This window comes from Anopheles aquasalis, chromosome 2 (genome assembly GCF_943734665.1).
Source record: "Anopheles aquasalis chromosome 2, idAnoAquaMG_Q_19, whole genome shotgun sequence".
NCBI lineage: Eukaryota > Metazoa > Arthropoda > Insecta > Diptera > Culicidae > Anopheles > Anopheles aquasalis.
This window is the reverse complement of record NC_064877.1, coordinates 41,399,026-41,410,000: the sequence shown is the minus strand read 5'-3', so window position 1 is coordinate 41,410,000 and position 10,975 is coordinate 41,399,026. Positions and strand designations below refer to the sequence as shown.

At 48.5% G+C, this 10,975-nt stretch overlaps 1 protein-coding gene across 4 annotated transcripts in view; it reads right to left on the bottom strand.

Annotated features, from left to right (window-relative positions):
* Nucleotides 1–1,336, bottom strand: part of LOC126572152 (vesicular acetylcholine transporter-like) — a 32,486-nt gene extending 31,150 nt beyond the window's left edge. For 2 of the 4 annotated variants that reach the window (XM_050231228.1, XM_050231230.1), the window contains exons 1-2: nt 1,287–1,336; nt 245–890 (exon numbers count right to left, since the gene is read on the bottom strand). The gene's annotated coding sequence lies outside the window, so the exon portion shown is untranslated. Of the gene's footprint in view, nt 1–244; nt 891–1,286 lie in introns of those variants that run through there. The other 2 variants (XM_050231231.1, XM_050231229.1) reach the window with 2 other exon arrangements.
* Between the last annotated feature and the right edge of the window lie 9,639 nt (nt 1,337–10,975).

Here is a 10,975-nt window from a genome sequence, read left to right as displayed (position 1 = left end):
GCGGCAACAATCTAATCGTTCTAAGAGGTGGCTGGGAAGGGGGCACACAAGCGGTGGTCACTATCTCACCCGGGGTGGGATGGGTAGGGTGGCTCCCGTACGGTTATTTTTCCAATGGTTTTTTTTTAGCGGGAACTTCTAATTGATCGGTTCGGGTTCGGGAGAGGTATTGGCAGAATGTGTGTCTGGTGTTGATGCCCCGCGTAAGGGAATGTCCCCTCTGCGAATGTCCCCAGGTGCCTACCTGTATCCGGTATCGACACGCTGGTCAGCCGGTTCGAGAGGAATCCACGGATGTTGGTGACCACCTTCTGGGGTGAACCGGTGGCCCCGAACAGCGAGCTGCCGAGTTTGGAGAGCAGCGCGTTCGATTCACCCGGACCGCTGCCGCCGCCGCCGCTGTTCCCGCCGGTGCTGTCACCGGATGCCGCCACGGTCACGGACACGGTTTGCGTTTGGGGCCGCTACACGCACTCGGGACTGCACTCGATAACACTCGCGATCGGTCAATCAATCGATCGATCGATCAAACGATCGATCCAACACACACCGTGGACACTGAGGACACTTTGTCGACGCCGACCAGCAACCGACAGTTGCCCTTCCTCTCTCTCTCTCTCTCTCTCTACCGATCGGGGTGTATGTGTGTATGGGTATGTGTGCTGGTTGGAGTTGATGTTAAAAACACGGGCCAATCACAGACAGGGTCCTTTCCGCTTTTCCTTTCCTTTATAAGCTTGTGGAGCTGGAAAATCGTGGACCTTCCGGAGCCTGGTGCCACAAACTCTCTCGGATACACCTCCCTCCCAAGCACGGGCGAGGGAAGCACCCCAACCACACGTGCTCACTCACGCACGCACGCACGCACGCACACACAAACACACGATAGCCTGCACGGGGAGCAAAACAGGGAAGTTGGGAATTAATATTACGAAAAAAAACCAGCTCAAAGCGTCATCGATTGTTGGGAAAGTTTGTTCGCAACACAAAAAGTTTGCGACTTTAACGGAGAACGGAATCAAAACGAGGTCTACACAGTTCGAAGGACACTTTTGGGGCCGTCACTTGTTTGCAAACGAAAAAAAAAACACTTTTCACGGAAAATTGCGAACAGCACAGGAAAACGGTAGTGGGAGCTGGCAAGCTCAGCAAACGTTTCGAGAACAGAACCGAAACATGCTGACATGCTAGCTGCCCTAGAGGGAGAAAAGGACACTACAAAGAAGGAAGAGAGGGAAGGGGGAGGGGGGGGGAGGGAGCGAGAACTGGAGTGACAAGAAACTGACCACCACCGCGGTTCGATCTGGTCCGCAGCGAACGTTAGTACATTCTAGCCGAGTGCCGTACGTTCTGGCGCTGCGGAACCTCCAAAAACCGGATTCGGGGATACGCTTTCCACCGAACCGAAGAAACTCACCACAGCCACACATACAGACGCATTACTAACGGAAAACTCTAGAGACAGAGAGAGAGAGAAGTAAAGAGAGCTCCTCGACGAGGGCGCCTTCAATTCGGATCGACCGTATCCTTGCCACTACGGATGCTCCACTAGGCTGTGCATGTGTGCGTGGTTCGATACTTCTCGTCCTTAGTCCTTTTGCCTTTGCGTCCACAGGGAACGCCAACAGGAGTGTCATGCGCATGTCCTGTTCGGTGATAACAGTCGCTGATTGGTGCTTTGGACCGTACCTCGAATGACGTCACAGACCATTCGACATGCACACATAAACACTCACACGGGCATGCGGCCAGCCACCAGCATTCCTCACATTCCACCACAAGGAGGTTGTTTGTTCGGGAGCTTCCAGTGGTTTCCAGGACTCGCTTTCCCAAAATGAAACACAAAATGTGCGCGGCCGCTCGCGCTTACTCCAAGTAAGCGAGCGAAGCGCTTTCACTGGCTTCGAAGTCACTCTCCACAGTTGCCTCCGAGTTCGAGTTGGCCAATAAAGAAAAAGGGGGGCAAAGCACTAGGAAAATGGGGAAGAAAAAAACTTTTGCGTGCGCGAGATGGAAGATTGGCAAAGAAATTCGAGTCCAGGGGCTACAGATAAGCAGCGAATCATTTGCTCAATTAGTTTAGCTCAATGAAAGAAGGACCCTTTTCTCGGTTCACGCCTAACGGGGTTGAAATTTTGCGGGGGGGGGGGGGGTCGAAAACGGCCTGCCGGCCATTTGCCAGGCCAGCAGCCATCCATTTACGCCCTTTTCCATCGCACGAAACGCTGCCAAGATGCCAGAGGCCATTTCATTGTAGCGCACGCTCCTTCGAGGGCTATCGATCTGTGGATGGTCGCGGTTCGGAATTGGTCCTGGTCCTGATTCATCCGACGTGCTGTAAAAACCGTCAACTATGGCAGTCGCACACGGTGCACGTGACAGGTACGCGAGCCAGCAAAGCGCGTTTGAAAATTTTACTTTCAGTTACATAATTGCATTTTTCCATTACCCATAGAACCCATTGGTGGGAATACACGCTCGCTGGTGTACCTTTGTGGCATGTTTCAACTTTGACTGTACTGTAATGAGGTACCTGGGAATGGTGAAGTTGCAATTTGCTGTTCAACTTGCGCCGTATAACGAGGCGAACGTTTAGGATTTAGCTTTTCCTGTTTTAAGCATATAAGCTTCTAACCCAAATTTCCACTCTGATGATAATTACTTTTGTGGCTGCTGAATTAACCTTAATTGGAAAAGTTACCGTTTCTACCATTTATGTACGGGATGGAATGCGGAATCAGAAAAGATGCTGGTCAATGATAAGACATTCAATTGCAGCAATGCAAGCAATACAAACTAATTGAAATTGTTCTTAAAGTTGGTACGAAAAGGATGATTTTTGCTGAATTTAAAACACCCTTCATTTGATGCTCGAGTTATCTCGAACCAGACGAAAGCGAAGTAAAAACCTTCTCGACTCAGGAAGCACACACTGCAAGAACAGCATCGGGAGGTGACATGCCGTGGCCCGGAACGGACGGGCGATATTCTATTTGACACGGCGGTGATGGCGGAGAAGTGTGCATCCTTCTCCATGCATCGTGCATGCATTCGCCGTCGCTAGCCGTTGCGATGGTTCTTGTGCAGCGACCTCAATGTAAGTGCAACTAATCAACGGTGCTCATCGTCCGTGGCCTCGCGATACTTTATCCGAGTCATTTCTCATTATACCACGTCCACGATGCACTGTACGACGGGGTGGGTGGCGAGAAATGTAATTGGAAAGTTGTTTTTCACTTTGCTAGCGCGTTGGTGATCGATGGTATCCTGTTCCGTGTTTGCCAGAGTTTTCCCTACTCTGTCACCGTTGGTTGTGTGTTGTCTGTTTCGTTTAAACTTTGTAGAATGAATTTTCAGACATTTCTCATTGGCCATTATTTATGTTAAGGAGCACTATGCTTTAAACGGATCAAAAAATGGGCTCATTTTTAAACACTTTTTTTGATGAAATGATAAGACTTCTTTCGAGAGTGTCAAGAGTTGAGACTCTTGACAGGCATGGGATTAATGGCAGAGAGGCAAGGCTGAAAACTTTAGCTCTTTTTGCGGTGTCCATCGCAGCTTCGCGTTTGATCATCTGAGGTATAAAAATCGATATTCTTTTGAAGATGAAAAGTTCTCCGAACCGACTGAAACTGAAGTGCCGGTTGGGGTTTTTTTAATTTACGGTTAATTAATTTTTTGAATTCGATTTGAAGTTAGAAAAATGTTGGTTTCTCACAAAGCGTGTTGTTAAAACAAAGTTTTTTTTTAATGGAAAAGGTAAGTTTAAATTCCATAGTCTCCGATTGCAACTTAATGAAATTCAGTTGCGTAAATTCTTATATTGATAAATATCTTATTACACGGATAGATGATTTTATAAAATACATACATAATTAGCTAGTTATTTTATTGCGCTCTACATGGGCAAATTTAATCATGTATAAATACACTTTTTTTTTCTTTACAACTTTGTCTTTACACAATACCTCCTTTGGTATAGTCTTAGTAATGCCGTGTGCTACCACCTCCTCCATTAATCGTGTCAATCCTCTCGAGAAGCGAAACTAATGTTGCGTTGAAGCATTATTACTACTGCAAAGCGTACCGTGCATGCATCAACTGGTCCCGGGGGACCAATTTCGAGCGCAAAGGGTACAACCTAAAACTAGATTGTTCAATTTCCCATTCGCATTTGTTTTCTTGCTCGTAGAACTAACGCGGTAACGATGAAATTGGTGGTGGTGTCTGGCCATGTGCCATGGTATCTCTATTACTGAAAATGACTCTCCATGCCTTCATCCGGCATCAGCTAACGCAATTTGTAATTTGTACGTTTCGGGCAATAGTTTTCTACTATTTTTTGATTTACCAAAAGGCCATTTTTAGTTGATTTGATTTTTTTTTTACAAATCATAAATAGTTTTTGGAATAATCGATTTCTACTTTCTTTTTTATATTAAGAATATCTAACCTACGGAAGCCAGCTCTGTGAACAGAAATAGCATAACCGCAACCCTCGAAGCAACAAAAAACATACAAAATGCTCATCCTCACACTATCTTCTAGCTCGCAGATAACGTTTCTTTCTTTCTATTAAGTATAATGCAAAGTGCAAAACCTCTCATTGAAACACGAGCACCAGCGGGAACACCGTGCTCATCCCAAGAATTCGCCCCGTTCGGCATTATAAAATATTCATGCCAGCCTTCAGGCACAGTTCGGGTGCTGCTAAACTTTCTCGCTCAATCGTTCATTACCGCTCCTGGTGATGCCCTTGGTTTTTCCTCCTCCGTTTCCTTTGGCCACGGTTCACGGATTGCTGGCATTACTTCAAAGGCGCACCACGAAGCACCACCATTCACGCCTCGACGCATCCTCGACCGAGGCCTCGACGGAAAACATAGAAAAAATGGTGATGGCGGCTTAATGCGCGCTACGATGGCGTAACTTTTTGGCTCCGTCGAAAACATACACCGAAAGCGGTAGGCCATCGGTTATCGAGCGAGATCTCGGTAGTGGTTGCGCCCACGCAAACGCCACCCGGGGCGGGCTTATCGGAAGCCCGTGCGGCAGCTGGCGTGCTCCCCACCAACAGCTTCCGCGCGGCCATAAACAGTCTCACGTCGTCCCACGTGATGAAAGCAAACCGTGAGCACACGATCACGAATCGTCATCGCTGGGAACGAGAGTACACGAGAGCAACGGTGTGCCAAGAATAACTCTAACGCCACAGGAAAGGACCAGAACAGCGCACGGAACACTAACGCCCCACCCCAGCGGACGGTGGTGTGGTACCGGTTAGTGGGCTCCGGCTCCGGGAGTGGACAGAAGGGCGAGAGAAGCTATCCAGATACTTATTCCCCGTGGGCGCAGTTTGAATCGACCGTGTGTACGTGCACCACACGATGATCACGGCACACCGAGGAAGCGGCTTCCTCGCGAGCATAAAAGGATGTATCCCGCCCACCTTCTCCTCCCCGTGAAGGGAGGCATGATGTTTGCTGAAGCGAATCGCCGCGCTGGTCACGAGAACAGGTGATGCTGGCGGTTCCGGTCGGTTTCATTCCGTTCTATTTTACCATTTCGACCGATACTCGAAGGTCTCAGAGGAGATTGCGTTCACGATGTTGCGTTATCGAGGGCTCAATAGACCCCTCGTATGGAGCCAGTATGTGCCAGTGTTCCTGTGCGTGCACAAAAGGATTCGCACAGCAACCGTTTCCGGATAGCGAAGGGATCAGAACGTAAGCGGTCCTGTTCGTTCCTTGCATCGCTTTTGGGCATCCAAGCCAGAAAAGCCACGGTGCGAGCGGTCAGAGCGGTCCAACCTACAATCGGATGGCCAACTTTGGTCATAAATTATAAAACCGGCCAGGGCCACACGATGCACCGGATGAGATGCGGAGTACGGAGTTTGCCGTAAATTAAATTTTCCCGCTTTTCACGACCCCGCGCCACGGCCACGGGACGACGATGTTGCCGAACCGAGCTGACCACAATGGTTGTCGTCGTCCTCGTTGTCGTCGTCGTCATGGCCCGTCACTCATGGTCGGTGCGGGGCTTAAGCTTATATTGAATTTGTGAGTAGTGTGTTTCCGTTCTCGTTTTTTCTTTTTTCCCCCTATTTCCAGTTCCAACTTTACTTTCGACAAGTTACTGCCAAGGAGTGTTGTGTGTTCCAACGCGTGTGTTGTCCACCATGAGATTTTCATTCATGCTACTCCCGGTTGCTCGGTGTTCCATGTTGCCTTTTTGCTTGCTGCTAGCTTCTACGTCCCCCTTTTTCATGTTACTGAACAGTGTGTAGGTGTGTGTTTTTGTGAAGGGGGATCTGGGTTTGGGGACAACGTGTTCCCATTACGGTGCGCTCCTGCGCTCACAGTGTGGTGAGTTCTGAGTAGAACGAGGATTTTCCCTTTTTCACCACGCTCGCTCTCCTGCGCCATGACGATGTGTTAGTGACGATGCGAAAGCTTCAACAGAGGGCTGGTGGGGTGTGAAGAAGGACGGGACCTAATCCTGTAGTAGCCTCGCACATCTTTTTGGGGTAGTACGGACACTCTCTTATGTAACGGAATTCGAAGGATTAACTGGTCGTGCCTTTCCAAACGTCAATGACTTTTCGGTGACCTCCGCATCAGATCACGGAGCAGACGAAAGGTCCTCCCTGGTTGGTATCCTCCTGCTCTTCCTCTTCCTTTTCCCCCCTTCAACCATCGCCCGGAATGTAACAATATGCGTGAGGCGATGATCAGAGAGAGAACGAGTGAGCGAGAATACTGCCATGTTGTTATCACGGGGAGCTGTGAGCTGAGAGCGAGCCGAGCTGAGCTTGTCCGAGACCGAGTTCCGCCGAGGATTTTTGGCTCCCCTAGCCACCGCTTTCCCCCTTCGTACGTGCGCGAGAGGTGGAGTTCCAATTTTCCCCATACCAGCGAGCTTTTCCGAGCGTCACGGGTCACCGGACAGAGGGAAACTGCGAATTTCCTTGCGAGAGTGCCGAGCGGCGTCAGTATTTTACTCGCTTCCATGGAAAAGGCGTGGCGTTTTCCCAAGGGACTCCATCCGTTTCTTCGTTTACGATGCTACGATGGTGTGTGTGGGTGCGTACACTCAGACATAAAGGATGAGACTAAAGTCAGTTCCAAATCGATGGAAACCATTCGCAAATACCGACGATTCCTCTGTTAGACACCTCGTGGTAGACGATGATTGTGTTTGAGTTCGATTGAATTGTGAAACTCTGTTCGGGCTTATGCAATTCATATCTTCTGCTGGTCATATTCGATTTATTACCAAATGATTTCTTTTTGTTTGCTCGCATTCGTTAGGAACTGGAATTCCATTAAAAAGGATAACATTCATCATTTGCATCCTTACTACAGCGCTGCAGCAATAGCACCTTCACCTTACCCCCTTACTGAAGGATGTTTGCTTCTGAATTACTTACCTGACCTCGTTCTGATCCTGACGCACCCCACCCCCACCATCCGACTCTTGGTCCCCAATGCATCGACACAGCTCGAAACTAGGCCATTTGAAGTGCGAACGTTAGGGTGTTGGTCGTCAGCTGGTGTAAGGCTCACCTATTCACACGGGTTCTGGTTTCACACCGGTTCCAACCCTGGTCCCCCCTGGTGGTCGGTTTTGCGGTTGGCAATAAGAAACGGAACCGCTTACCATCTTAAGCATCTTGCATGGCTGCAGCCTCTCCATCATGCGAGTGATTGATGATTACGCGGTGCGCGAAATCCCATCACAACCATTCACCGTTAGTGCATGGTTTATGATGAGGCGCTGGCCAAACGGACAAACAACATCGCAACATCATTTCTGGCCTGGTCGTTTTATTGCTCCTCGACCTGGACAGATGGTTCAGGGCGTTCGTTTACTGTCACGGACAACCCATTTGTTCTCGGTCCTGATTGTCGAGATCGAAATTTAATCGCCTCGCTGCGCAATGTGACGCTCTGCAAGTGCTGCTTAAAGGACACACCACCAGGACCGGCACATCGGTAAAGGTTAACCTATTTTTGAGCGCTGGAAAAAGGCGTGAACGGATAATAGATTCGTTCTATGTTTGGAATCGATGTCATTTTATGTGCCGAGGAGAATGAGGCTGAGATATTTTTGGTTTGATTAAAGAGTCATTTGCTTTCCTTCCGTACATAATTGCACTGGCTGCAGGGTATTATTACAAGCATCAAAAACATATACTGCGTTGTATGCATGCATAGTCACTTTTTCCCTTTAAATTATAAATCGAATGGATTTAATTATACAATCGATCCAACTAGCTTATTAAGTTCTCTAAATGCTCTTATAATACATTTTTACGTCGAATGAGGGTTTAATTCCTACCAACTTCTATAGCAATCATTCCTATCCTTTCTTTTATCAGAAAAATGCTAATGATTTTCACCTGCTGATTCTCATTCAACATCTAATTAAAAAAAAAATAAGTCAGCTACTGTTGTTCAGCAGCTGAATTACTGGATGGTCAGCTACCATTCATTTTTTTATTGCTCTTAAGCTATTTTTTAAATATTTTCAAAACGATTCGCTAGAAAAAAGATATGCCAGAAGCAGTTGAGTACAGTAAGAACAACAAGATTATTCGGTTGATCATTATTAGAGCAAAATACATTTTATGGACCGATATGCTTATAGCATTATTTCTAAAAATTGTTCTGGTCAAGGAACTTTTCATGGTCAATTCATCAATAACACTGAAATGAACTGTTGTTAAGCACATTTTAACCTCATTTTACTTGCTAAGGTGCGAAAAGAATGATATCTGAATGTGTTGAAACGAAAAGATTCCAGTAACTTCACCCAAAGCGGCAGATTCAAGAGACACATGAAGATTGGAACTTCCTTAGCACTCCAGAACCATAACTTATGAAACGTTTGCACCACTTATCATTCCTTATTCCTTATTCTCTATCACGAGATTGAAGCTCTAGCCTCATCAAATCGGCGGATGATTGGCCCTAACATCTTTCTACGGTAGAATTCTTCGAAACATTTATCGATCGGCAGCGAAAGCCGAAAGCCGTCCAAGCAAAGTCCAACCAGGAATCGCCCTTGGCATACGGTACGCGAGCAAGGGGAAAGGAATTCGCACCAGCATTACCTATGCTGGTCACACGCTTCATATCTATTTCTCACCCCCTGGAAAGCCACTGGACCACCGGGACAGCGACACGTCCGAGTGAACGAAGAGCATCCCAGCAACCGCCAGCGACAGTCCGCGATCAGTCAAAACGCTCAACGCGAGGCTCACGGTGCAGATGGTTAGGAGGCGATTAGCAGCGGCGATGCCGTTTGCCGTCGATGATGGATAATGCGGAGGCCACGGGATTGTGTTTGGGTGGTGGGCGAGGTGGAGGCCACGAGGAGGGGTGCCGTTTGGGAACTTGGAAGGCGATGATCTCGGGTAGCTGCTGCCGGTCGCTGGTGGTTTCGTTCGTTCAAGGTGACGAAATGATGGCACGTACCTTACTGCCTTCCGCCAAGCGCCCCAAGTGACCACGACCAGTGACTGCGCGGCGGCCATAGCACCTTGGGGTCAATCGGATGATGCTGATGATGCTGATGCTGATGCTAGGTGAAGGATTCGCAGCCCAGTCATGGTTTTTAAGTTTGTGACGGGAAAGGAGATCGAAACCGAATCTTGGCTCTAATGAGAGCCGGCGGTCGGTCACCAGCTCCGACGCAGCGTCGCAACAACCGTTCTGCTACCGACCACAAACCACCTTTTCAATTCCACCAATCAACGCATTCGCACAGCCGTAGTTCATGGTGAAGATCTGATTTCATCTTAGCTCTTTATGAGCTTGCTCCAGCTAAGCTTGATCCTTGGTTATTGTGATTTTGCTCATTGCTCAACTTGGGCGATTTGCATGATTTCGCGAAACGCGACACTGAACGGCTGCCTGAACCAACCTTAGCTGCAACTTTGTGCAAAGTGAATGGACGGCACTGCATCATCGCCATCATGGTGGTGGTGGTGGTGGTGGTGGTACCAGTCACTACTAAGCTTCGATCTGGTGACAGGACGTCGTAAGGAGCCTTGGTTTACTTTCGATGCCGGGGACATCATAATTTAGAATTTATTGGCAGACGACACACTTCACCGGTGCCAAGAGTAACACCACCTCGGTCGACCGGCGTCCGACCCCCCTGGGGGGGTCCACCCTACAGATGCGCCGTGTGCCGTACCAGTCATCTGTGGCCAAAAATGAACCGCCACCATCACCGGATTGTGCGATGGCCAAGGTCCTCACGCGAGATGGCGATCGAGTGAACCTTATCGGTGCAAATAATAATCGTCTCGATTGTGCGATGGCTTTGGTGTGTCATTTTCGCAATTCTCTCTCTCTCTCTCTCTCTTTCTCTCTCTCTCTCTCTTTCTCTCTCTCTCTTGCTGGCCACCAAACGCGCTTCAAATGTGGTCACATGTGCCTGAAACACTCGCACCGACGCGCTAACTACTTCAAACTTTAAAATGACTCGTCAATGACTGGAGCACCACTCATCGATCGGTGAACAATCCGTGCTTACACGCTAGTGGCGCGCATCAGGCGTAATTGTTTTTCGTGGCGCGCTCCTCCACGTGGCGCGACCCTGGCTTGACATCATAAATTGTCTTTTTCGATTACCCGACACCCGCCAATGGGGCCCGCGCATATTGTCTCCGAGTGTTACGGCCATGAAGGGTGGCCGTGGTCCGTCGTGAATCAAGGTAGACTGGAGAGCAGTGGTTGGACTGGATTTGGCATGATTTGGTTTTATGGAAAGGATTAGAAGGATGTATTTGTTGTTTGGTTGTGGTTGGTGATATAAATAGAACGTGAGCGGTCGGTAGAGTCTCCTTAGAGCCCACCTTGGATCACGCTATGATTCTATGCCAACCAGCATAGACACACTCCGTGTCGGTTGGTCGCATTATGATACCAGCAGCGAAAGGTGACCTCCGAGAAGCGTC